This window comes from Ambystoma mexicanum, chromosome 11, assembly GCF_040938575.1.
Source record: "Ambystoma mexicanum isolate Mex_15411 chromosome 11, UKY_AmexF1_1, whole genome shotgun sequence".
Lineage (NCBI taxonomy): Eukaryota > Metazoa > Chordata > Amphibia > Caudata > Ambystomatidae > Ambystoma > Ambystoma mexicanum.
In genome coordinates, this window is record NC_090934.1 from 1,366,663,654 (window position 1) to 1,366,691,469 (window position 27,816).

The following is a 27,816-nucleotide window of genomic DNA, read 5'->3' on the forward strand; positions in this document are numbered from 1 at the left end:
CCACACGGCCTCAATCTCCTGTACAACATGGAATAAAGAAGCGGACGCCATAGTGGAATAAAGCACGTCTTTATTCTCTGACTGTAAACCTGGAACTGCTCTTCTCGCCGCCCGCCCCCCTTCCCGTTGCTCCCATACCCTCACCACGTGACATGGGAGGTTTTAACTTAAAGTCACAAGTCCCTCACAGGGCTCATGCTAAGGTCACATGTCTGTGACCATCTGCTGCGTGTCTTTTCCTGAAGCACGATGCTGGGCTGCATGGCAGGCAGAGGGCCTGCTGCTGCAGGCCCCCCCCCTCCCACACCCACCACAATGTCAGCAGAGCCCCTGCTTGGCAACTCTGCATCTATGTGTCTGCAGAGCCCCTGCTGGGCAACTCTGCATTTATGTGCTGGTGCTCCCAGTCACTGGATGTCGGCTGGGTGCCCCCAGCATTGGTCTGCCTGGACTGTATAACCGCAGGCCAGGACATAACACACTGTACAGTTTTTTAGAAAACCCATGAGCATAGCTCTCAACCTTTTTTGTCAGCAAGGCGGGTGAAAACACCCGATTTTCTTTTTGGCGGGTGAGAGGCCCATAGAAGTGAATGGGCGTATGAAGGACTTGGCGGGTGATTCATCTGCTTTCAAGGCGGGTGACACCCGCCAAAAGCGGGTGAGTTGAGAGCTATGCATGAGTACAGCAAAATGCCACTTCCATTTGGAGGTGGAAAACATGCAAGTACGCTTATAAATCCTTGCTGCCAGCCGAATTTGCAAAAAACATCTGCCCTGAAATTCTCTGGTTCGCTGCACGGCCATAAATCATTTGGGGTGGTGGGGATGCAGCCAAGAAGACACACACATATAATACATGCTATTGCTGCAATCAAAATAGGAAAAACAAACCCACAGGCAACTAAATATACACCTGGCGTTTCGAAACGCTTCCGATGTGTATAAGCGCCTTACAAATCACAATAAATAAATATCTGCTCGTGTATGGCATGGAATCCTCCATGAGTCTCTTCCCTAAGCACGTAGACGTCCTACGTGGAAAACGTTTATACGTCATACGAACTTAAAGGCATTTTAGAAAGTGTCGGCAAACACAATGCTATCGGGTCTCATACGGACTTTAAATGTGTATTTCAATTGATAATGAAAGAAACATGAGGCCTCTACCAAATGTTCGTTTTCAGTTTCCAGGCAGCATCAGGTGAGTGTATGCGTTCCAGTTCTTGTAATGAATTTTATATGCATTTCTTTTAGCGTCCATTAACTCGGTTCTTTCTCACCTATTTGTTGTTATATTGGTAAAACGAGCCCTTTTGCAACCTCTGAAAATTGCCGTTGAAGCTAGAGGCTGCAGCTGCAGCTGTAATTCGTTGTGTTCATCACATGTTAACATTAAGCATTGTAAGTACGTGGCTTTATAAACATCTGATTTTGAAATTACAAAGGGCTGCCTGTTCTCGGTATTGTAGACACAGTAGCTGCCCCGAAGTGCATTTACGGTACAGGTCAGCCTTTGGAATGCTCGCAGACGCAGTAATTGCTGTGCAGCTACCGCACAGATTGTGACTATGTATAAAATACCTGTGCCGGCTAATGATTGCAGACGTGCTACTGTCTCCAGTTCCAGTGCTTACCCTGAAAGTAATGATTCCCCATGGCTAATGGCTGAAGGTCTAGTGTGCCCCAGCGTACACCTAGCAGGCAGCCTTTTCATTCAAGGAACTACGTGGTGCAATGCTTTACCAAGGGCTCCTTGAATGAAAGTTCTGACTGTTGCTGATGGCTCTGTACTCAAACAGGCGGAGGGCTGGACTGCCCAGCTCTCCTTTTGTTTCTGAATATATAGCCATCCGCTAGCATGAGGAGCAGTGGCGTATGTAGGATTTCAGTGGGGGGGCCGGGCCCCCCACTGAAATCCTGTGCCTCCTTACCCAAGGCGAGCAGTGACCATGTTCTCTGTTCGTGGTGTTATTTGTGACACTCACTAAGGCAAATATCTGCATATCACATTGTCTCAAAGCTAGCGGTGATCTTGGTATGCATTCTGGCATAGGTATGATGAGCACGAGCTACTTCTCAGGTGTTCCTGCCCAGCTTCTGCACAGAGAGCTCCATAGTGTACAGAACAGTTTGCAGCCCCTGCCTCCAGAATGTAGCCACGAAACTGCTAATGATGGGTCATTAGTCACTGAAAGGTTTCGTGCTGGCATTCTGATGGGAGTGGAGGTGCAGTGGGGTGTGGGTAGTTGGTGTGCACAAAAGCCTCTCTGCAGGAGTGCGTGCGATGTCACACATTACCTATCATAGGCGCCCCCCAGCCCATGTTTGTCTGTGCCCACCCTGCTTTTGTCTGTGGCCCCCTCTGTGTCCCTCTTAAGTTTGATTCCTGCTGATGCCACTGATGAGGAGCCCAGGAACTTCATGCTCAGTGATGTCTAGTTACTCAGAAACTCCTGCTTCAGAGTACAGGGCCATCAGGCAAGCCCCAATGCACGGTTGCACCTGCTGCTTGCAGGTGTCCGCACTTCGGTTTAGAAAAAAAGAAAAGGAGATGCCTTTTCTTCTAATCCGAAGTGCTGACAATTGTAGGCAGCTCGTTTAACTGTGCAGCCGCTACACGGGCTGCCTCAGGTGTCTGCATGGCTGGGGCTAGTCAGGGTGGGCCCCGGCTCAGGAGCCTTTTCTGGAGACTGCCAAGGCTTGGCCCTGGCTAGCCCGGCGCACTGTAAGCACTGACTATACCTACTTATGAACAAATCTGGGGTTAATGATTGCAGAAACAGGAAATACCCCATGCACCTTTTACTTCCGATGTGTCCTCTCCCATTCCTAATTCCCCTCTGACACCTCGAACCACACTCTCTGAAACTAACGTAAAGAAGTTATCAGAAGGGATACACAATTGTGCCACGATTTTCAAAACGTTTGGTGCAACTGATGGGATGCTCACTCACTTGACTTGCGCCAAAAAGGTAGCGAACCGTGCACAAAGGACATTTAAATGTGTGCATCATAGTTGTGAACATTGAGGTGCTCTTTTCTCACCAAATGCATAACTGCGCAAGGCAGAGGGCGGAAAAGGGGTTCTGGGCATTTTCAAGTAAATTCCTATTTCCAAAAGAGATGCATTTTTCAAAGCATGGGAAAAAAACATGTCCCTGTGCCTTTTTGGCACAGGTGCAGGGGAATATAAAATTTAGGGGAAGGTCACTTCATTATTTTTTATTTCTCTATTGGAATTTTAGATATTAACAAACAGGCACCCCCTTTAACCTCCACCCCACTTTCCCCGCAGTGCATGATACAAATAACAGTGCTTGATAAATTAAGCTATACCCACAATTCGAAGTTTCTGAGGGCAGTAAGAAATATTGCAGTCACTTTGAAGAAAGTCCAAAAACATGTCCCATTCCTTGGTACATTTTTGTTTTTTCTCCTTGTATAGAGCATGTAATCCTTCAAGTGCCACAAAGTTCCAGACCTTGACAAACCAGTGATATGTGGTGCAGTTTTGAGAAATCACCAAAAGTGCAGCTAACTGCAAGTTGACAAAGGTGTTGCATTTATGTTTGGATCTTTTTCTCAGATTGTCAGTCTCTGAAAGATCCTTCCCCCTGACTCTCCTCACCTGGATCTTCTGCAGAGCTGACCGGAGAGACCGCCTTCTTCTTTCTTCTACCTTTCTTGGAATCCTCTCCATCTTCCTTCTTCGTTGCTTTCTTCTCCTTCTTTCGCTCGTGAAGGTAGGGGCGAGCTCCACCAGAGGCCACCTTGACCGTGATAGGAACAGTGACCGAAAGGGACCCAGAGGAGCCAGCCCCCAAACAGGGAAAAAGCCTATATAGGCAGAAAAAATCCTGTTCTGATGGAAGGTTCTATAGTTGTCTGAAGAGGCGGTAAACAATGCTGCATTGGAGGTAATTGCCGCCACCTCTGTGGACTTCTGAGAGTTGCAGTAGCAAGTTGAAGAGACCTCAGTGACACTAATGGCAAGATATTTCAGAGCTGACAAGAAGGAGTATAGACTTGGCGCCACAAAAGAGGTCGAAGCAAACGCCGTGAGGCAGAGACAAATGGAAAACATTATAAGGAAAGCCTGACTCCTTTAGACACAGCCGGAGGAGTCGGGGTAAGACGAGGTGAAGTAAGAGAAGGACAACGTGAGTCTGAGAATGGGAAAAGGAACCTAACTGCACCGGCTCCACGTAAAGGAAGGAGAAAGGAGCAGAAGTCAGTGTTGTGGTTTGCAAGGGAAAAGAGAGAGCGAGAGAGAGAGAGAGAAAACGCTAGCTCCACGAAGTTAGTGGAAAATAAGAGCGAAGCTGGTCTAACGGGTTAAGGGTAACCCGAGGAGAGAGATAAAACCTGACAGGGCTGGCTCCGCGAGTTAAAGTGGAAATGGCGCGGAAGCTAGCGTAACAGGAACAGAACCTCCCGAAGAGGGAGAGACAGACCTGATAGTGCTGGTTCCGTGACACAAGGAAAGAGGAGTAGGAGTCGGCATGGCGGCTACGGAGAGGCACAGGGAGAGAAGATGCCCAAAAAATCTGCCGGAGCACTGCCCAAGAGAGCAAGAGTAGAAAGGCAGCGTACAGGGGTACCTGCCCAGGGAAAATAAGGCAAGAGGGAACACTGCAACAGAGTGGCAAGTCCGAGCGTAATGAAATAGAAAGTTGCAATGCTACGAGCAGGGGGCGTGGTCTTGCTTTATGCTGCTGATTCCTAGAAAGACTAGAGCGTTCACCCTGCAGTGGAGAAACGGCTCTCAGTGGAGCCTCCTTTGATGCAACACCTTCCAAGGCCGCAGCATGACACAGATCTTCTTGGAGAAAAACCATTATACATGATCTAAGAGTCCTAGTTCCTTGCAGAGCAAACATTAGCGACATGTGATTATTTACTTCATCCCAATAATTTCTGAGCACCGGACAGCTACACCAAATATGCACCCCCATCAAATATGCACCCAATCACTCCGCATTCCTGCCAACATCTATTTGAAATTGAGGGCTTCATTATTTGTAAGCGGGCTGGTATATAGTGAGAGCCATTGAGTTAATACCTTCTACCAAAATCCCCTAACTTGGAAAGACCTGGTGTTTTTGGGTATATCCTTCCACAGTGCCTCCCACTCGCCTTCCAATAACGATTCCCCTAGGGACAAATGCCAGCGTCGTATATTTTTCAACGGAGTTCTGCAGATTATCTGCCATCATTTTATATAATATAAGTTGGAGATGAGGGCTGTGTCACCTGGATTGGTGGTTACACATTTTTCAAAAGGAATTCATTCTCTAGTGGCTGCTTTCTTATATGGGCGAGCTAGTATCCAATGCCTGACCTGAAAGTACTGGAATCGGGCAGATTCGTGGAGACTCATTTCTGACTTTGTATAAAAGATTTGGGTTCTTTTCCTTGAGACATGTCTCGTAATCTAGTACAACCGGCCCGCATCCAATCTACAAATGCATCGGGTTCGAGGCCTGGTGTGAACTATGGGTTATAGAATAGAGGTGAAGGAAAGGTCGTGAGGTGATATTTCTTAACTGCTGTGTCCCACACATACTCAGCCAGTCTCATAATCGCACCTTAATGAATATTAGGGGGCCGATCTTGTTTTGGCAGCCACAACACATCCCCGAGCACTGACCCACCTAATGTCCTCTCCATCTGGACCCATCTTTTCACTGTGTTTTCTGCGCACCAATCTTTCATGACTCGGATTTGTGTGGCATGGTAGTATTTCAGGAGGTTCAGCAGCCCTAGACCCCCCAATTGCTGTAGTGATCATCAACATACGCAAGGCGAGCCGTGGGAATTTATTATTCCAAATAAATGAAGTAATTGCCCCATTCAGTTTATGAAAGAGGGTGTCCAGGAGTCCCCCCCCCCCCCCCCTTTTTACCAGGGTCCGTTGTTTGCCGGTGTCTTCGATCGCTGCCTTCTTGCGAACAGACCTGGTCTTGAACAGTTCTGCTCGAGTCTCGTCTGATTCCAGGTTGCGTTCAGTTCCGGGAACACGGAGTCCAGGAATCCGGGTGTCTGGGAAATGCTAGTAAGGCTCGGAATCAGGAAGGGGGAAAGGGTCAGGAGTGGGTAATAGCACTGGGACAAAGGAAACAATACTGCGAGCTACGAACACACGCCTGAGGGCTACTTTAAATAGCATTGAGACGCGCTGAGCCGCGGAAGGCGTGGTCTATAAATAGATCATGCCGCGTTCAGCGCATGGAGCGAGCAAGGGCTTCAGCTCTGGACGGCCATGTTGGAAGTAGTACGGAATGTAAGCCCCGTTGAGACAAGGACCAGGAGGGCCAAAAGATGCGTGATCTGAAGTTCATGACAGAAGTAGGGGGGGGTTACTCGAATTGGTAATGCTTGAAACATGTATAGGACCCGAGTTAGAGTGACCATTTTCACAGAATTGATCCTGCCCAACCAAGACACCGGGAACAGTCCCATTTGACAATTGACTCTCAACGTCTTTTAGCAACAAGGGATAGTTAGCCCTGTATAACCCTTCTAATGTGGGTGTTATGGTTACGCCAAGTAGTTGAATCCTTGCCTGCGCCCACTCAAAGAGCGTTTGTGAGCATAGACATTGAATTTCCTCTGCAGGGACGCATAGATTTAGAATTTCTGATTTGGTAATGTTTATCTTTAACCCCGCTACAGACCCAAACCGTGCCAATTCATTTTCTAGTCTGGAATAGATGTTGCCTGCCTGCTGCATTTCTAAATGCTTTTTGTGCAGACGGTCCTGCAGTTGTTTCCATTTTCTTCATTGCGGATCATAGATCTTCCTCCAACTCTTGTTTCAAAGGCCTTTTTTTTGTTTTAATCTGATAGCCCCTTCAGCTATTAACACTCCCCGTAAGGTAGCTTTGAAAAAATCCCATATAATTTTGGCCCCTTTCTCTCCAACTTCATTAAGGTAAAAAAAAACTCCCCTGTCTTTTCTTCAAACCTTTCTCTAACCACTTGGTCCCCAAGTAACTCAAGCGGGAATCTCCAGGCCCATAAGCATAGTTTCCCTTGTGGGATATTCAGGTCAATGGAGACCGGAGCATGTTCTGACAGCGCTATATTATGGCATGCTATTTCTCCAGCATGGGGTCAGGCATGGATTCACATGCTCATGAATATTCCCTGTCGTCGGGCTGGGAATCCTCGGTAAAGAAAAAATCTGTTTCAGTTTCGTTTCTGAACTGTCTTTCTCCTAATAACCAATCACTGGTCTCTGGGTCATACTGCCCCCAGCCAATGACTGCCCTCTACCTAAGCCCCTCCTCTGGCAGCCATCTACAGATTTTTACCGCACGTTCAAGTGTTGGGAGTCCTCGTGCTATAGCTCTCGAGCTTTTACTGCGTTTTGCGATTATTATTTTTTATTTTTTTTATTTTCAATGAGTTTGATCTAATTTTTCGGTCAATCGAGCCTCAAGCTCCACCGTTTCTACTTCCGATCAACGGGGACCCGTTTTGAAATGTTCTACGACCCTCAAGGGCAAAGTTTTCGTTGGGTTCTGCTTCTTGGATGATTCCAGAAAATCTTTGAGGCCTACCCCGCGTGGACATGGCCCAGGACAAAGGGAGCACGACGGCCAGATCCAAGCTGTTGAGAGCTGCCCTGGATGCGGATTGCAGAATGTCTTCAAGGAGGTCGAGCATTCTAGACGCCTCTACTGCCTTCACGAAGATCAAACACACGTGGAGAAGGACTGTGCGTTTTGCAAGAACATGTCGGAGCGGAACATGAATGATCGGCGCATCCGCCTCACCAACTGGCTGGAGGGGAAGAGCCCAGCAGCAGGTGAGAAGAAGAGGTCAGAGCGGTCTTCTAAGTCCTTTGAGGGTGCTTCGGCGATGGGGGCCCAACAAAAGGCAAAGCACTGCGAGTCCGTGGGCACCAGGAGTGCCGAACGGTCAGGCTCCTCGGCTGCCAGGCAGGGCGCACTTTCACCTACGCATCAACCACGAGCCAATGCTCTGGCTCGGGGGGGGGAAAGGAAGTCGGAGAACCCGGGTACGTTTCGGGAGAAGTCCCGGACGATCCCAACGGAGACAGCCGAGGGGGAGCGAGGCAGTGACCCCCCCCCCCGAAGGTGAAGGCCTCAAGCGCTTCTAAGTGGTGAAGGCCTTGATTCACCCGGCTAAGGCCTCTATAGAGGGAGTCGTGGCAGCCCTGGCAAAGCCTGTGGAGGCTACCCCAGTGGAGGCGACCTCGGGGCCCAGAGTTTCCCTGCCACCGCAGAGGGAATCCTCTTTTCAATCCATCGATAAGACCCCTGTGAGAACACCAGTGGAAAAAGAGGGGGGGTTGGCTGGTGTCCATCACGGACACGGATACAGCCTCTGAAGAGGCATTGGCTGAAGTCGTGAAGATCCTGGACAAGAGGTTCGAGGAAGTCCGGTCCCGCGGGAGGGATCCCGACGAGGCGGATGAAGAAAGCGACGGTGACGCAGACTAGGTTCCTGTGGAGGCGGAGGTTTCCACTCATCAACCGTCGCAGCAGGTACCTGGGCCACAGGATAACTTGGGAGCAATCTTGATGGTGATCCGGGCCTTGTGTACAGCGATAAGGACAAGGTTGCCCTTACCCCCAGCGGAGCCTGGACCATCAGGAAGCCCTCCAAGCAAGCAGAGGATAACTCATCCCCCACTGCCCTTCGAGCTGGCGCGGCCCTCGCAGCCTTCATCTCCTTCCCCGGATCCGAGGCATGACACGGGAATGGAGACGGCCACAACGGGGACGGATGACGACAGTGGTGATGACAGGATGGGCCTCCCATCACCACCTCCTCGGGCCTCTCCGCCTGACGAAATTGGCTCCTTCCACGCCATGATCGCCAGGGCATCCGAGCTCTTCCAGCTCTGCCCCGTAGAACAGAAGAAGGAAGGTTTCCTCTAGCAACGGTGTGAGACCAAGAGGAAGACGGTCCTCTCGGTCACATTACTTGACGACATCAAGGACAAGCAGCTGGAGCTCCTGAAGAACTCCTCCACGACCCCTGCCAAGAGAGACCGGTACGAGAAGAAGTACCAGGTCCCGGATTCCACCCCCATGTGCCCTTGGGCACAGCCGACCCCGGATTCGGTCATCTCAGCGGCAGCCAAGAAGAAGGCAGCTGGGGCGACGACTTCGACCTCCCCGCCGGACGGCAAAGGGAAGAAATTGGACGCCATGGGATGATGGGTCATCTCGTTAGCGGCGACTATGATTAAAGTGGCCAACGCTCTCGCGATTGTGGCCCGCTACGACAGGGAGCTGTGGTTTAATATCGCTCCTCTGCTGGACTTCCTCCCGGATGACAAGAGGCCTGAGGCCCTGGAGATCCTGCAGGAAGGCGAGGTGCCGTCGGACCACGCCATAACGGTGGCCACGGACATTGCTGACACCGGCTTCTGCCAGATGGACAACGGTGTTTGCCTTCGCCGGCGAGGTTGGCTCAAGGCAAACGATTTCCGACAGGACGTGCAAACCAGAGTTTTGGACATGCCTTTTGACGGAAACAACCTGTTCGGCAAGACAGTGGACGAGTCACTGCAGTCCATCAAGACCGACACAGAGACGGCGCGGGCCTTGGGAGTTTTTGCAGTAGCGACGGCCGCCCTTTCGGAACACTGGAGGCAAGCAAGGTGCCTCCAAAAAATTCGACGGTGGTTCCTCGACGTACCGCCAGGTGGCCCGTTCTTCGTCACAGGAGGCCTACAGAGGATGCGGCAAGTCAGGAGGATCTTGTCAAGGAGGCCAAGGCGGCAAGTCCTCTACCAAGCAGGACTGACCCGGCCATGGCGTCAGACCCCCACCTGAGCACCCCGGTGGGAGGCCAGCTGGCGAAGTTCGTCAGTGTGTGGGAGTGCATCTCCACCGACCGATGGGTGCTGGATGCCCCCGCATTCCACCTCTGGCCAGGAAGGAAGACCACGCCCCTCAACTGCTGCTGCAAGTAAGGGCGATGGTCAAGAAAGGAGCCATCGAGCTTGTCCCAAAGAGGCTTCGGGGCTCCGGAGTGTACTCACGATACTTCCTCGTAAGAAAGAAGACCGGCGGCTGGCGACCCATCCTGGACCTTCGTTGTTTAGACAAGTACATCAGGTCTCAGAAATTTCCGGATGGTCACCCTCCAGCACGTGCTGCGACAGCTGGAGGAAGGCGACTTCCTATCATCGCTGGACTTGGAGGATGCCTACTTCCACATCCCCATTCTAAAGGGACATCGAAAGTTTCTCAGATTTGTAGTCTAAGGATGGCACTAACGGTTCAAGGCCTTCCCCCTCGGTTTGAAGTCGGCGCCCAGGGTATTCACCAAGTGCCTAGCACCAGTGGCGGCGACATCTTTGATGTCATGGGTGTTAGTCCTTGCAGTGCACAGTGGTATCGCGGGTTATGGTTGCTTAGCTTATCATAACTGGCAAATTTCGGGGGGGTTTCGGTTTTACCTGTAATCATAACGTCCCTGTAACGTATTTTCACTGAATTTCATAGGTTTTTAGCAGGACCTGCACATGTACCCCTTCCCCCCCCTTCCCCCATTTCACAGCCCGCCTCAAAATCTGTGTGATTAGACACATTACGATGATACCTCAATCCCTTCCTCCCTTCACGACCAACTTGTACAAATCCCCAATTCCGCACAATATGTTTGTTTATTGAGTTTATATAGCGCTTTACTCCAAAGCGCTTTGCAGAATAACAGGTACATAATGAAGAAGCATATTTAGAAACTTGAAAGAAACCAGTGGTACAGTATATAGAACAATTTACTCAAAAGGAGGGGGGAGCGAGGGAAAGGGGGAGGGGAGTTGGCAGGTGATCTTAACACCCTTAGGTGGTTACAGCATCCAATAAGAGTCATCGGGAGGAGCGTGAGGAGGGAGGGGAAGGGAAGGGGGACAGGAGTTTAGTGGGGGAGAGGAGAAGAAGGGCTTTCAGGGAGGAGCAGAAAGATGGGTAGGTGGGGATGGAGCAGATAGAGAGGTAGGGAGTTCCAATTGAGGGGGCCAAGAGTTGGAAGGAGCGGAAGCGCGAGGAGGCACAAGGGGCTGGAGGTACAGTGATGAGGTATAGGTCAGCTGAGCGGAGAGAGCGGAAGGAGAGTAGAATGAGAGGAGGGAGGAAAGATGGGGGGGCGAGCTGACGGAGAGATTTGTAGACAAGGCAGAGGAACTGAAATTTCAATTGTGAGAGGAATAGGAGCCAGCCGAGTTGAGAGAGTGAGGTAGAAATAGAGTCTCGAGGGCTGAGAAGACATGGACTATGGCTAGAGGAGTGGTAGATGGATTTTAGGGGAGTCTGGTGAGAGATAGGGAGTCCAAAGAGAAGAGGAGCAGTAGAAGAGACGGGAGGAGATTAGGTGTTTAGAAGCATGAAAGGTGAGGGAGGGGCGGATCTTGCGGATGTTTAAGAGGTTGTGCCGACAGGCACGAGAGGTTAGAGAGATGTGGGTGGAGAAGGGGAGAGAGGAATCAATATGGAGGCCAAGGTTGAAGGCATGGGCCGAGACGGGGAGATTGGAAGGGGGGGAAGTGGATGAAAGGAGAAGGGGAAGGTGAGAGAGTGTTAGGAGGGAAGAAAAGCACTTCAGTCTTGTCAGTATTGAGGGAAAGAAAGTGGGATGACATTCAGTTATTTACAGCCGTAAGGCAGATCACGACGAAAGAAGGGGGGAGATGAGGGCGAGGGGGGACAATGAGGAGGGGAAGGAGTAAGGGAGAATGAGATTAAGGCGTGGTCGGAGAGATAGTTGGGGAAGGACGAAACGGGGGAGGAAGAGTGAGATGAGATCGAGAGTGGAGCCAGAGGAGTGGGTGGGGGGGGTAGGAAGGGGAGAGAGGAGGTAGGAGTCAAGTAAAGAAAGAAGAGGTGAAGAATGAGATGAGGTGGAGAGAGGGAGGTTAAAATCACTGAGGACGGAGAGCGGAGTAGGGGAAGGAGAAATATAAGAGAGGGAGAGAGAGAGAAGATTGTCTAGGTCTTCATAGAAGGAAGAGAGAGGGCCGGGAGGTCTAAATGATTAGGAAGGATATTGCGTGAGCGTAAGTGAAGGATTTGAAGAGAAATTCAAAGGAGGAGAATGTAGGGAGAGATAAGGGAAGAGATGAGGAAAGGCATTTAGGATGAAAAATGAGACCGAATGTGTGCTACCCCTTCCCTTTCCTAGTAGTATGTATGAATGTGTGGAAGTAAATGGTGATATTTAAATTGTTGCTGAGTGTATATGTTACTTTTCTTTTGTTTTTTAAATGCCTTCATGACTCAGCGGCGCACAGTACTGGTGGGAATGATAGCAATTAAGCAAAAGAGGGCTGTCCTACGCCACAGCACCTGCCTTGCCGCAATCACAATGGAGGAATCCGTACGGCGCCAGTACGACCAGCATGTCTGCATCTTGTGAACCACCTATGATTAGTTGTGGGAGCAGACGTTTGTCCATTGCACAAGTACGTGCATGCATATCTTTTCCTCTGTCTCCTGGTGACACCGGCTCTGTCCAGCATATGCAAGCAAACTTGTGACGAACTTTAACTAGTTTGAGCTGCCCACGCACGTCCTAAAGGTAGCTGTACACATAAACATCCCACCTGCTATACCCTACAAGCACCGAGCTTGTCCCAAAATGGTTGGCGCACGTGTGTCGCATTATTAAACAGTCCAGAGATCCCAACGGTGTGCATAGGACACCTATGCATATGCACACAACGTATTTCGCCCAAAATGCTGCACGTGGGCCCTTATTTCACGGACACGATCCGGACCCTCGGACAACGGAAAAGCAGAGTGTTCTGCAATCTACGGAGTGTTCTTGGGGAAAGTTACATGCTTACAAACACCCCAGAATGTGCCATTGCACATGTATGTATTTGATTGAACGATGTAGGCCTGTTTTCCGGGTGCAAGGTCTCCACAGCAGCCCTACAAAAGGCCACACCCCAGAGCTGCTCCGCAATCTGTTTGTAGCTTTTCAGAACAGAGTAGAGGCCCACAGAGCTTTGAGCTGTAATTGATGTCGGATCAAATCTGCTGTGCTACATTACCTTTGCAAGTAATGGCAACCATGTCAGGCCGGCTCAATACGCACATTAATGGAGAAAAGTATTAACACCCCTTCCTGTGAACCAAACCCTCAGTACTGGTAATCCCCACTGTCCCATTCCCATGGGCAGCATGCTGAAAACGGTTGTATGTGGCACGTGCGCTTCCCCAAGTACCGCGAGGGCCGCGCCTCATTAAAGCAGAAACAGTCCTTCTTCCCTTTCCACAATTTTCTTTCCAGCACGCCCTCATTGGGTACTGTTAAATAGTCACACACGCATACACCGATCACATTGAAGAGCTCTCCATGTAACACAATCAGTTCTGTACGACAGTCCTCTGCGTACACACCACACCCAGAAACGTTATTGTGCACTCCCTTAGCCTCCACAGTCCCATTTCCATGCCCGCCATCCTCAAAAGCCCCGGATGTGGCTTTCATGCTGCGTGGAGGAATAAATTGCAACCAGGGTAGGGATTTCGTCTTTAGCAGTGGCTCTGAAAAGAGCCTTTTTTAACCTTCTTTATTTTTTTTTTTTCCTTTTTAGGTGCTTAGAGAAACACCTTTTTTTCAGTTTTTATAGGATTTTGTTTCCTTCTCCTCACATTCTTAGAGTAAACTCTTCAACGCATCCTGTAGATGGGCAAACAAAACAGCATGACCAATGGGTGACAACAAAATGCCATTTGCATGGAAAAACTACGCATTTTGAGAATTAATGATGTCATGAAAATCCCACGAGCGGACAAAAAAAAAAAATCACACATGCTTCTGTTGATGAGGCCCCTTCCAGCTTCTGGCTGGGAACAACATACATTAGGATAGTCCCATACTCTTCTTGGTAGTATGGCTGAGAAAACCACCTGGGCAGTGGGGGAAAAAGCCTCTTCACTGCATTTATCAACCTCTTCAGTTCATGGAACAAACGTGAACAAGACACGTAACCCAAATGCATGCCGCCATAGTGCACGACGAGAACATGAACAGTAGCAAAACTGACCACTTGTCTGCAAAGTGCAGGCATAGCACTGAAACTGCGGACATGGACAGCGCACCACGATGTGTCCACTCCTTCCAAAACCGTTGTCGCCATCAAAGTGTCTTACCTGGGCATACTTGTGCAGATCTATCACAAAGGCATCACCCGAAATCAACACAATGTGTCTCCATGTCAGCCCGCTGAGTAATGAAAAACAGTATTACCACCCCTTCCTGTGAACCACACCCTCCGTACCTGATTGGATAATCCCCACAGTCCCATTTCCATTGACCAGCATGGTGAGAAGTGCAGAATGTGGCACGTTCGCTTCCCCAAGTACTGCGGCGGCCACACCCCATTAAAGCAGGAGTCCTTCTTCCCTTTCCACTATTTTTTGTCCAGCACTACATCATTGGGCACTGTTAAATAGTCACACATGCATCTAGCAATCACATCCAAGACGTCAGCATCTAACACTGTCAGTTCTGTACAACACTTCATATGTACCGTTACACATTCAGACTGCAAGTGTCTTGTCATTCGAAAGCACGTCCAGTAGAAAGTTCAGTTAAACTATGCAATATTTCTGCATCCACATGGCCACCCATCACCACAAAGTAGAGATATGAATACTTTTTTTTACAGTATGTTTACAACTCTGTTATAAGTGCCTCTGAACACGGTATCTGGCACTGAACATCCATTACGCACGTAAAAAAGATACCGTTTTTTTTTTCTCCCATCACCTACCATCAAGTGGCACTTCAATGGTATATGCTTTCAACGTTTTCATTTACCCATATCACCCATTGTAATATCCAAAAAGGAACTCTCTTCTTTCCTTCCGACAATGCTACAAATTATTTTCCACACTAACCCATCGCCTACATAATTGGTAAACATATCGCACAAAAGCAGCACTAAATGTATTATTGCAACCTAAACCAAGCACACTTGACAACATTTTTCCCGCACTAACCCATTTCCTACAAAATTCATAAAACTACCACACAAAAGCAGCACTGAAGGTATCTTGCCAATTTAAAAGTAGTACATACAGTGAATGAATACAAACGGGATGCCTGCCCCTTGTAAGAGGATTCAATTCAACACTACATAAGTCAATGCCTAGTCTGGGATACTGAATGGAAACCCTTATTGATATATCTTTATGTCCAGTTCATGCGTTCTGGATGACTACCCCTATATAACACCCCTCTCTTTGAATCCCCCTGACCCCACTGAGCCAAGAAGTAGTTCTGTTTTGCAAGTTAAAAGGTTTATTTGATAATTTAAACAATATATATATATATATCACACTTTATAATAATTTAGTAATTGAATATCACACTGAATCTGAGCAGCAATCAATAATGGATAGTCTGGCACTAGCACACTTGTGAATAGGAACAGAAGAATAAGGTGGTAGAGAATGCTTTATATAAGTTCAGATGGATGCAATGTTGAATGAAAAATGCAATACAGAAAATACTCAATATGATTTCAACAAAACAATGTAATCACTTTTCTCTGGCAATCCCTTCCCCCTTTATGCAATGCAAGGAAATGGAAGGAAAGCACACAGTTCTCAGAAATGCAATCAACTGTAATTCAGTTCACCCCAGCAAGCTTACACTACAGAAGTTGGAAACACAGGCCCAAAATGCTTTTATATGTGCTGGCAATGAAGTGAAAAATATGCTAAAATGCTTTTAATTCCCTCTAGAGGTTCAGGGTGAGTGGTATCAAGTTAATATTAGTCCAGGCTCACTCTAGCAATGATTCTGGGATGGTTCTTAAGAGGCAAACAAATTTTTAGCAAGGAAACTAAGGAAGCTTCTGTTTTCACACGTGGAGAAATTTGCAAATCGCGGCAAATTCGCGAGTGCGTTTTTCGCGATTGCAGCAAAAGTGTATGGAATAGGAATGCGGTTCTAGGTTCGTAGGAAAGCCAAGATTCTAAGCTTTCAGAGGAAAGTTACTGCAAGTCTCTAGCACAAACGGTCACGGAGATATGAGCGATTTAAATAAAGGTCGTTTTTCGGATTTGGAAGGTTAAAATTCAAAGTGACAAGTGCAGCTTGCAACTAGAAAATGACAGGTGACAGCTTTACAAATGACAGGTGACAGGAGACAGTTCTACTTAGATTAAAATAGATTGAATTATATTATTTTAACTAAGAGATAGGTTCTGCACAGTCTTGCTAGGTACTCACACTATATTCTTGAATTAGAATGGGCCTCGCCACGGATCTGGTCAGGTTTTCTCCACTCGCCACGGACGGTCTCTGCGCACAGCGTCTGGGTCAGCTCTACTCTGCTGATCTGGTCTGGGTCTCTGGTTCTGATCAGGTCTGTGGGTCCGGATACAGCGGTCTGGGTCAGCTCTGCTCTGCCTCTGGTTTTGGATACTGCTCTGCTTTCTCTGGACCCAGCGCTGATCTGCACGCTGTTAGGTTTGCTGGATGCTGAGGCCCACTGAAAAGAGTTCTCAGTTTGTGGGTTTAGGCCCTTGCTTTGAGTTCTGAATCAAGTTCTTTGGAGTTTTAAAGTCTAAGTGTTGAATCTAGTATCTTCTGGATGTTGTGTGGTCCGGCAGAGCGCGTTGCAGCAAATGGAATTGAAGGTCCCTATCTGTCCTGTCTGTCTGCTTTTATGTGTTTTGAAAATGGGTGTGTGTGCAGCATCACTAGGCTCTATCCCTCTCCACTTGTCATTGGCCACTTCATCCTCTTCCCCTTGATTGGGGAATGAAATGAAGTGTCATCATGATGAGGTCTGTTTATGGTACAGAGAACCCAACCCTGTCAAATTACACACAATCTATATTTTGACCCAAAAGACATATATTTGCACAGGTACACATTTGTTTAAAATTACATGCACCCATCACATATCACAGGAGGTATCCCCTGTTCAAAATCTGCTCTTCCTGGGAGCTTGCATTCAGAAATGGCAACATTTGCCCTTTTTAACTGGTTTCGTAATATCGGACATTACCCCAAATTTATACACATGTGCGCAAGGAGTATGGACATTACTTGATGAAGTGTCAGATTTGTAACATGCATACATTTTAAGTAATACCCTCTTAACTGCTAGCTTGCCCCCAGATCATGCCACCGGTTCTAAAAACCTCTTAAAATGTGGGCAGAAAAATCACAAGAATTCTGGTATCATTTAAATAATTATGACAAGTCCGTACTATGAGTTATTCATCTTTTTCTAAAACCATATTCTGGCTACAGGGGTGTGTCTTTTCAGGTCACATGGTACAGAAACCAGTCTTTCCACTTTCTTCAAGCTCAGCCTCTGTCTCCAGTTTCTCCCCCTCCCAGTTTCTGCCAAGAGGAAGCCATTTTTATTACCCCTACAATAAACCATCTGCCTGGGCCCTGGAAGGCCCATTGTTCAAGAGGAAGCCATTTATGGCCCCCATAATAAAACATTTGCCTGAGTCAGGACAGGGCTTTGTTCAATTTCCTGCAGAGCCCAGGGAATTCAATCAGAGAAGTGTCATATCCCTTTTGGTGGGAGCAGCAAAATGTAGGTCGGCCTGGGAACACAGCTGTTGTGCAAGTCTTAACTCCTGTCGGGGGTAGCTGGTAGGCAAAATTCAGTTCCTTAAGCCAGGCCCCAGCTAATGTCACTTTTAGTTACCCAGTTTAAGTCAAGACAATGTTTACATATGCAGCTAGAATGCTGATTCTAAGTTTAAAACTATGACATTAAAACAATTGCAACCTATGTGACACTCAAAAGTAGGTCACTCATTTCTTTTAAACATTTAGATTTGTAGTGTCTTTCAGTCCAAATTTACTTAAATTGCTGAAATCCACAGCTCAGTCAGTCTTGTTATAAACCTTCAAGTCACTTCAGAATATAACTTTACATTGGATAAACCTCTCAGTAAGTCTTTCTTTGGCATGCTTTGGGTTCATCTATTCAGTTTTACACATATAAAAAAAATCTGGTGCTGTTTTAAAACGCCGGCTTTCTGATAGTGGTGAGTACTGGTACTGCACCCATTTTTGGGATTTAAGAAAATGAGTTCCCCACAATTCTAGGTTGCTTTTGGCAATCAGCATTGCCATTCCCAATGGTTTCAGACTACTGTGTGGGTAGTCCAATGGTGGTTTTAGGCAGTGCCCTTCTGTGCCCATAACATCGGCAAAATGGGTGGCAGCCTATTCTTCATGCACTTCCCTGGGCATTTTCTGGGAAGCTCTGGCCATCATGATGTTTTCCATGTCAGTACTGCACAGTTTTTGAGGTAGGGCTTGGATGCATGGGTAAAAACATCCCACAAGCCCCCCTCTTGCGATGGCCATTCTGTTTTACTGATGGGACTCGCAAGACCTGGGATGTTTCCTCATCTTCTTCCAATAGATGGCACAGTTCAGCATCTTTTCCTCCATCCGGTACTGATCGATCGGTTCTCCTCGCCGGTCCTGATGGGAATATTGGGCAGTACACCGGGCCCCTTGCGTCTCTGCTCCCGGTCTCCGGATCGTCCTCCGTGGCCAGTCTCGAGGTTTTCTTTCTCCTAGGACGACAAAGGAAGAGCGGCAATACCTATTCATAGACATTTTTCCCCCACCATTGATATAGTGGGGTGGCATATAAATTTATAGTCACAACATATGAACATGCACATTTCTTTTTGCATTCAAAAACGAAAACACCCACATTGAGAAACTCCAGAATTGGATAGGCGATATGTAGGATATTTTAAGTTAGAACTGAATTAATCTGAGACAGTACCCTCTAGGATTCCAGAGGATTCCTCCAGTTGTTGCAGAGTGTGCCTGGGATGGCAACACTTCAACTGGTTTATGTGGACCCACTTGTCTTCCCCCTCTACCAAACCGCCTTTGGGGATGCGGATCTTGTAGGCCACAGGGGAGATTTTGTCTATAATCTCAAAGGGTCCCTTCCATGTAGGCAAAAAGTTTCGCTGTTTGGCCTGGTTCCTTTGGAAATTGTATAGATAGACCCGGTCCCCCATCTGATATTCCTTCCTGGAAGTCTTCAGGTCATAGTGGGTCTTCATGCTATCAGCTGATCTTTCTAGATTCCGCTGAGCATAAGCAAAAGCATGTTGAAGGTGTTTCCTTACATTATCCACATACTCATGAGTTGTGGAGGCATTTATCAGTGTCTGCTCTTGGGTCCTGTAGAGCAAATGCCGAGGAAGCACCATCTTGCGCCCAGTCATCAACTCGAATGGTGACATTTTGGTTGCAGATGAAGGGGTAGATCTGATGGCCATTAGGACCAGAGGTAATCGGATATCCCAACTTGGCCCAGAATCTGCCACAAACTTCTTTAATATGCTCACAATGGTTCGGTTATATCTCTCTACTGCCCCAGAAGAAGCTGGCCGGTAAGCAATATGCAACTTCCTTTTGACCCCCAGTATCTCCCACATCTTTGTCATTACTTCACTGGTGAAGTGGCTACCCCTGTCTGACTCGATCCTTTGAGGTAGACCGAAACGGGAAAAGATGTGGTTAATCATCAAGGCAGCTGCCGTTTCTGCCTTGCAGTTTGGAGCTGGGAGACCTTCCACCCACTTGGTAAACAAGCATGTCACAGTCAACATGTACTTATTCCCCCTAGCAGAGCGAATCACGGGGCCTACAAAGTCGATTTGTAAATCTGACCATGGCAGTGTCATCCCCCTCTTTTGGAGAGGCGCACGGTGCGTGAGGGTTGATGGCTGAAATTGTGCACACACAAGACACCCCTTCAAGTATTGGTCAAGGTCCTGCCCCATGTGTGGCCAGTATGCAACCTCTCTTGATTTCCAGTGTTGTGTGAAACCCACTATGACCGGCGGTGGCCGCATCATGGGCGTGACTTAACATCAGGCTTCGGAATGAGGTAGGAACCACCCACTGATCGTGGCCAGCTTTGGATTTCCTTACCAACAAACCGTCTTGGATCCGGAACATTTTTGGACATTTCATCAACACCCTTAGGTCCTCTTTCCCAATATAATCGGTATCCGTCAGGGGAAAGTTATCAGGGTCCTCAAGGTGCTGGTAAAATTTACCAATTATTGGATCCCCCTTCTGAGCGGTAATCAAATCAGCATCAGGGGTCTCCTTCGTCCATTGTGCAATTGAAAGGTCGTTGTGAGCATTTGTCTGGGACCTAGTGATAGCAGTGACCTGGATTTCCCCCAACAGGGACTCAATCTCAATTAGATCCCCTTGGATGGCCCCGGTTTTGGCCAGCTGATCAGCTAAGTAATTTCCAGTTTTGTCTGGTCCCTCTACTTTGGAATGACCCTTGATCTTTTTCCAATAGATGGTCATCTCATTCGAGGTGACCAGATCATCAATGTTTTGGATCAACTTCCCATGTTTCAAGGGTTTGTTGTTAGCACATAACATGCCTCTGGTTTTCCAATTAACCAGGTGCTCCACGAACCCGTTCCGTACATAATCCGAATCTGTGATTATGACCAGTTCGTGGAGTTGATGCTGGACAGCAGTGAGGATGGCCTGATGCACAGCCATCAATTCTGCCACCTGACTACTTCGGGGACCAATTTTGTATCCAGCGGAGGGTTCTGGAAACTCCTTCACCCATGCATTCCCTACGCCAGCCACCAGTTCTTTCTCCCCGTCGTTGTCAACATGGTACGAGCATCCATCCACATAGACAGTGGGCATTCCCTCACACTTGTCCTCTTCAAAGACTTTGTGTGGGGAATTAAGGTATGCCACCGTGTTGTCCTTTATTTTTAGACTTTCGTCCTCGAGACAGTTTTCTCTGGCACAATCATGCAAGTCAGCCAGACCTTGCGCGAGGGGACTCTTCTTGTTTTGGCCATATCTGACCTCCACAGGAAAGCCTTGCATTGACAGAATCCAGGAAGTAATTCGGGAATTACTCACATTTCCGGCCCAGATTCTGTCACTTTGGAGATATTGCAGAGGCTGGTGTGGAGTCTCCACTATGATGTGTTCCCCCTGGATAAACGGGCGGTAATTCTTCAATGCCCACACCGTTGCCAGGAGTGCCTTCTCACAATCGTTGAATTTTTCCTCCACAGAGGATAAAGTTTTGCTCGCGTAGGAGATTACTTTATTGACCTTGTCATGCTTTTGGTATAATACTGCCGTCAAGCACGTATTAGAGAACCCCGTCTCCAGGAAGAACTCCTTGTTTCTGACAGGGTAAGCTAGGCAAGGCGCTTGTGAGAGGCTTCTTTTGAGTTGTTTTACTGCCTCGGCTTGTTCTGGACCCCATTCCCACTTGACCCCCCCCTTCAAGAGATGAATCAGGGGTCTGGTGATCTCTGCGTAGCCCTCAATGAACTTTCTGCTGTAATTAGTCAGTCCAAGGAGGCTCCTTAGTTCCCGCAGAGTTGTGGGGTCTTTCAGTTTTTGGAGTGCTTCCACCTTCTTTTCCTGGGGACAGAGACCCTGAGGAGTAATCTCATGCCCCAAGAAATTAACACGGGTTCTACACCACTGTGCTTTCTGAAATTAAAGTTTTGCTCCGGCGGCCCTCAACTGCGTCAGAACATAACGGATCTCCGCTATGTGTTCCTCCACAGATGAACTTTTGATGAGGACATCATCTACATAAGCCAGGTTTCCCCTCGCACCCAGGTCGGGCATGGCCTTATGTAGGAAAATGTTGAATTCATTGCCGGAGTTGAGGTATCCGAAGGGAGTCCGGGTCCATGTGTATTGCTGGCCCCCAAAGGTAAAAGCCAGCTTGTATTGGTCCTCCGTACTGACAGGCACAGTCCAGTATCCATTGGTCAGGTCTATTGCAGTGAATACCTGTGACCCCTGGATCTGGGCCAGCCCTTGGTCAATGTAGGGCAGAGGCCATCGGGAAGTATGGACCCGTTTGTTGAGCTCCCTGAGGTCGGCGCAGTCTCTCCACTGGCCGTTTGGCTTCAATATTCCCAGCACCGGATTATTGAAGGTGCTGTAGACTGGACGGATTATTCCCCAGGACTCAAGGTTCTTAATTATTTCAGTAAGGGACTCCATTGATGCGAGAGGCAAGCGATATTGCTTCACAAACACAGGAGTCATGCCAGGGTCCGTGGGGATTGTTGTGTGGATGTCAGTGCGACCACAGTCATATGAGTCTACCGCAAAGAGATCTTGGAAATCCAAGAAAACTTGTTTCAACTTTTGCTTTTGTTCCAGAGTCACACAGGCATCAGCTAGGTTGACTCTCTTTTCCACCATATGCCTGAAGCCTGGAAAGACTTCTGGTTTGGCTATCTCCGCGGCCTCCTCCAGCTGGGTGGAGAAGTCCCTGGTCATAGTGCTGATTTGGACTGGAGGCTTCAGGTGGGTGAGGCAGCCCTCATGGACCTGGAAAATCACCTCATCCCTTCTGAAGTCACAAGTCACATCTTCCTTACCATAAGGTCAAGAAGTGTACACCAGGAAGTTCCCCCCATGCCGGGTGAAGATCCTGTCTGGTGTTGTATTGTCATCACTGTCACTGTCAAAGCAGTCCTTGGGGATTGGCCCTAACAGTTCATTACCTAAATCTATGGAAAAATGTCGGTCATCAACCGCCATTCCAATAATGGTGCCTGCGGCTAGAGTAATACTCTTTAAGTCGCTGTTATCCACCTCTATTGGAATGGTGTCATGTTCTATGTTGACTAATGGTGTTGGGTTTACCCCTAACCCTTGCTGTTGGAGAGAAGCGTTTAGATGTATGTAAGCATCAGGGTTTTGCAAATATTGTCCTCTTTTAACTTTCACTTCCAGGGAGAATTGTCGGGTCCTTTCTGGGATGGTGACTTCCTCTTTGATCTGAATCTCAACTGCATAAGGTAGCAATTGAGCTGACCTAAATGCTTTTTCTGGATCATCAAAGCCCATGGGATTATCCGCTAATCGGGACCAAGCTTTGAAGTTTATTAGGTCCAAACTAATGGCAAAGCGATTGAGAATGTCACTGCCTAAGTAAAAGGCAGCAGGGACGTCTCGCACGACCCAACAATTGTGGACTATGCTCTTGTTGCCAATGGAGATTTTGAGCATACACCTGCTTGGCAGGAGATGTTTGGAATTAGGTTCTTCCAGGTCCATTTCCCATTTGTCTATCAGTTTCAATGTGGGAATGGCTGGATCTTTTGGGAGTTGGCGGAACATGGCTTCGCTGATGAAGCTCTTACCGTTGTTCACACACACTCGAGCGAGAACAGAGTCCTTCCCATCATTTAATTGGACAGGGATGAACAACTGCTCTCCAATTTGCTGAATATCAGCCTGGCTCTGAGCTGATTTCACATCTTTCTGGACTATAGGAGTGGGAGTTTCTGATTGTGGATTGGTAAAGAATTTCAGGGTGTTTCCTTCCAGTGTGGAATACCACCTTAAACTGGAAGCAAGGTTGATTTTCAGAAATAGAGAGGACCCCCCATCACCAGTCTGTTGTCCTACTGCTATTACTGTCACGTCTGGAATTTGGCTATTCTGGAAGTGAAATTCTACTTGGTCAGATTTTTGTTCAACCATGTGGCAGGTGCCGTTTAAACTAACATGGTTGACACTCTGTTTTAATTTTATTGGTCGGCTAGTCTGGGTCCAGAGGACCTTGTTTACGCAATCTATTAGGGGTGACAACCTTCTCAGGAGGTCATTCCCTAGTACACAAGGGGTGCCCTCTGGAGTCACAACTATGACCGGGTGTTTCAACTTGTGTCGCCCAATTTTAATGTCCAAGTCTGCCGTCCCCTCGACGGGAATTTCCTTCCCGTCAAAGTTCTGGAGTTGTCCAGGAAGTGAGGTGAGAGGAATTTGGTAATTCCCTCCCCTTCCTGCATTCAGTTCATCAAAGGCCCTTCTGGACAGAAGGGTAGCTTGAGATCCCGTGTCCACCAGCGCTGAAATCGTACCCTGCCCCTGTACTTGTACCGGGGCATAGTATCTTCCCTCCTTCTCCTCAAGGGGGCACAGATAATGCACATTTTTGGACAACTGGTGGGCTAACTTTCTGGTTTTGGACATTGCAGAAAAGAAATTTGGGCAGAATTCTGTGGAGAGCCTTGGGAATCTGAAAGAAAAAGTTGGCAACTGGAGATCAGAGCCATTGTGGGTTCCCCTGGCTCCGGTTCTGGGCCGCCCCCCCCCTTTTTGGAGGCAGTCATCAGGATGGGTTTGAACCAGGGGATTTTGGTATTGTGGGTTCTGGGATGAGATGGTGGGCGGCGGTAGCTCAGTCTCCACATCTCCCCAGTCTGGATTGGAATCCCTTGGGGCCCATTTTTCCTTGGGAGGAGTTCCCCCATCTCTGAAGGAGAAGATCCTTTTCCCAGGATCCTCTGAGGTTCCCTCTCCCTCAAATTGGAAGATCTGTACCTCCTCCTCAAACTGTGTGTGTTTGGGTCTTTTGTTTCTCCTACCCCCCTCTGTTCCTTAGGAGGCAGACTTTCAGGGGCAAGAGATTTTGTTTCCGGTTCCTGGGTTTCCAGGGGCTGTTTACAAGTGAGGAAGGAAGCTTCCTCCAAGGCTTTACACCCCCCTTCCCCTTGTGCCTCCTCCCTGGGAACCGGTGAGTTATCGGGGTGCTGCCCCCGTCATTGTTCTGGAGCACCAGGTCCAGAATTGGGTACGTTCTGCACCGGCATGCCGATCTGAGGGTTCTGCTGAGCCCTCAGTATGTGACTCAGATCCCGCGCCATGTTTTGGACCTGGCACTCTAACTGGGAAACCCGCTCAGGCTGATACGGGGCCCTGTTTTCTCTCCTGGGCTGATCCCGGGAAGGGTAGCTGTCCCTTCTTTGGTAGTACCCCTGGTTGGGAAGATTTTGATACCCCTCCACCCTTGGCCTCCCCTCTCCCGGATTCGGTTGTCTGGGCTCAGGGAATTGGGGAAAGAAGGGTGGAGGATTTTGGGGCTGGAAGTTGGGTGGATACCTGGGGAAGAAGTTCTGCCCAGGGTTTGGAGAATTTCTGCCCTCCAATGAGAAGTTAGGAGGGAAGTTCCCTGGGTTAGGTGCTTGGCTGGATCCACCCCCTTGGGCTGGAGGAGTCCACACATAACCCAGGATGGGTCTGTTTCCCTTGTAACGGGGGCTTACATAATCAGGAGAGCGAGGGACCCCATTTGTGGGGCTGCCTCCCTGGCTCCCTGTCTGTGACTGGCCCGAGGACCTTCGGGGCCTAGCATTATTAGGTGCAGGTAGGTTTTTAGGCCCCCCCATCTCCAACTCTAAAACGGGGGTGACCTTTACTTCTGCCACCTTGGCAGCAGCAGGGGTGCTGTTGGTTTTGGGATTTTTCTGGGTATTGCTTTTATTTTCTATGGGCTTCTGCACCTCATAGATCCGGGTAGCCTGTTCAATGACCCAGTCTAAAGATCTTTTCTCATGAAAATCTCTCACGAGCTGGGTCATTATATATTTGGGCAAGGCATGGAAAAATGTATTGACGAATTCTCTGCTGTCTGTGCGCACCCTTCTGGTGGTCTCCGCAAAGGCACGTTTCAGTTCTTGCACAAACTCTTGTGGGGCCTGATCCTCCCCACATTGTAAATTGTAGGCTGCCTTGCGAGCCTCCTGAGGAATTCTATGAGTAGAAAAATGTTTCAAGATGGCCGCCTTATAGGTGGACCATCTTAAATGATTTTGGTCCTCCAGCCCCGCAAAGAAACTGGAGTATTCCGGGGAGAAGGTCCACTTTACATATTGAATACAGCTTTGGCTGTCCTTCAAATGGAAAGTCTCCATCATTTGCTCATAGAGCTCCAAGTGTTCCCATACGGAATACTTGGCGTTCTTATGATAAGGCGTGATAACACTCCTTATTGCCTTTATTTGCTTCAATGGGTCCTTAAGCAAGGCCCTTTTTGCCTTATTGGCTTTTTGGTTCGGGTAACCCTGGTCCATTCATACTCTGACTCAGAGGCACTGCTCCCAGAGGTTCCTGTCTGATCTTCCAGGTTTTCCCGGATTCTGCGAGCCTGGGAATGGCTGGCAGAATGTGGGGACCTGGTCTCCTGTGTCCTGTACTGCTCAGAGGAGTCTTCAGATCCCTCCTTGCTGCCAGGATTTGATGGGTACCCCCCCACTGACCTAACTGGGCAGAGGTTTTCAGGATGCCCTTAATGGGCCTACTCTCCTGGGGTTCCCCATCAAATTGCACTGTGCTTGGGTGCCCATACCCGGATGCCCGCCCCTCCATTCCTGGGTGGTACTGGCCTATGAGCCCCATGCTTCTGGCTGGATAGTAATCTGCCATCCCTGTGGCCCTGTGCTCATGTGCGCCAGGGGACATGGGGGTGGCAGAGTCCAGGGACTGAGAGGAATAAAGGCCTCTGGTACTAGGGCTCCTGGGGTTATGCTCAGGAGTTTCTCTTTCCCAGCGAACCTCATCTCTATCCGCCCCTGCTCCCTGTTGCAATGCAAGAGCCTGTGCCTTCAGTTCCTCAGTTAAGGCCTTACTAGACTCTATCAGTCTCTCCTGCATCGCTACCTGTTGTTGGAGCCTATCATTGTGCTGGCAGAGAGCCTCATTCTCTCTCTGCGTTTCCTGATTGGTCCTGGAGCACTGGGCCAGTCTTTGCTGCAGGAGGGTTACCTCCTGAGCTGTGTCCCTATTGGCCTGCTCCTTTCTTGCCAGAGCATCCTCCACCCTCCTGGTGTGCTCTAGCAAGTCCTGGTGTTCTTTTGGAGGTCACCCAGTCCTTGGTGGGCCAGGTGATTTTCTTCCATTTTTCTCCTTAAGTGGCAGACTTCCTGGCCTAAGGTATCCCTTTCCTGACTAAGAGCCTGCATCTGTGCCGCCAGGTCGTCCCTTTGCCTTTGGAATGCACCCGCTTTCTGGCGCTCCTGGTCAAACTCTGCCTGGGTATCCAGGTCTTTCAAAATCAGTTTATTGCTCTCTGCCTTCTCCCTGTCTAGTTGGCTTTGCAGGGTGACTACCTGCTCAGCACATGCCCTATTGAAGTCTAACTGTTGCTCCAGCTTTTTCTGGCTCTGCAGTAGGGAGTCCAAACCTTCTTGGTACTCCTTCTGCAAGGCCAGAAATCTGGTATCCTGGTCAGCCTTTTCTTGTTGCAGGATGTCCATATCCCTCTTTCTTTTAATGATGTGCTGTCTACTCTCATTTTCTGACTCCTGGCTCCCCTGCAGCCTCTGCTCAGAAGAGACCAGGTCAGATTGGACGTTCTCTAACGCCATCTGTCGCTTATTTGCCAGATCTTGGCTTTCAGTACATTTATCCTGCATGTCTCCCATATATAGGTACAGGTATGCCGCTATCCTAACCATCTTGTCTTGTTCATCCTTAGCTTTAGGAGCCATGTATAGTTCACTCAGGGCCACATGTAAGGGACCCTGATCTTTCCATATATCTGACCCTGTTTCAGTGATCTGGGGTGCGATTGCCTGCAACCAGACCGTCTGGTCCTGATGAGTCCACTCACCTCTCACAAATAACTTATGTAAGAAGTGCTCTCTGGCTATTTTCATGTCTACTTAGGTCGTCATTCTGGAATTTGAGTTCCTTCCTGACTTACAGAAGTTTGTATTTTATTTTTGCAAAACAGACCTTTTCCTTAGAGCGTTCCTTTGAGGAGTGCTTTACAGCCTAACGCAGCGTGTGATCCGACCGGATATGTGTATCTGGTCAGCTGGCACGCTGTATTAATCTGCACAACTGATAAATCTAATCCAAACGTCCGGCACAAGCCCCCAATTTGTAAGAGGATTCAATTCAACACTACAGCTAAGTCAATGCCTAGTCTGGGATACTGAATGGAAACCCTTATTGATATATCTTTATGTCCAGTTCATGC

At 48.4% G+C, this 27,816-nt stretch overlaps 1 protein-coding gene across 1 annotated transcript in view; it reads left to right on the forward strand.

Moving 5' to 3' along the window:
- Positions 1 to 1,112: 1,112 nt before the first annotated feature.
- Positions 1,113 to 27,816, forward strand: part of AFG2B (AFG2 AAA ATPase homolog B) — a 275,189-nt gene continuing 248,485 nt past the window's right edge. The window contains exon 1 of the mRNA XM_069624940.1: positions 1,113 to 1,203. The gene's annotated coding sequence lies outside the window, so the exon portion shown is untranslated. The remainder of the gene's footprint in view (positions 1,204 to 27,816) is intronic.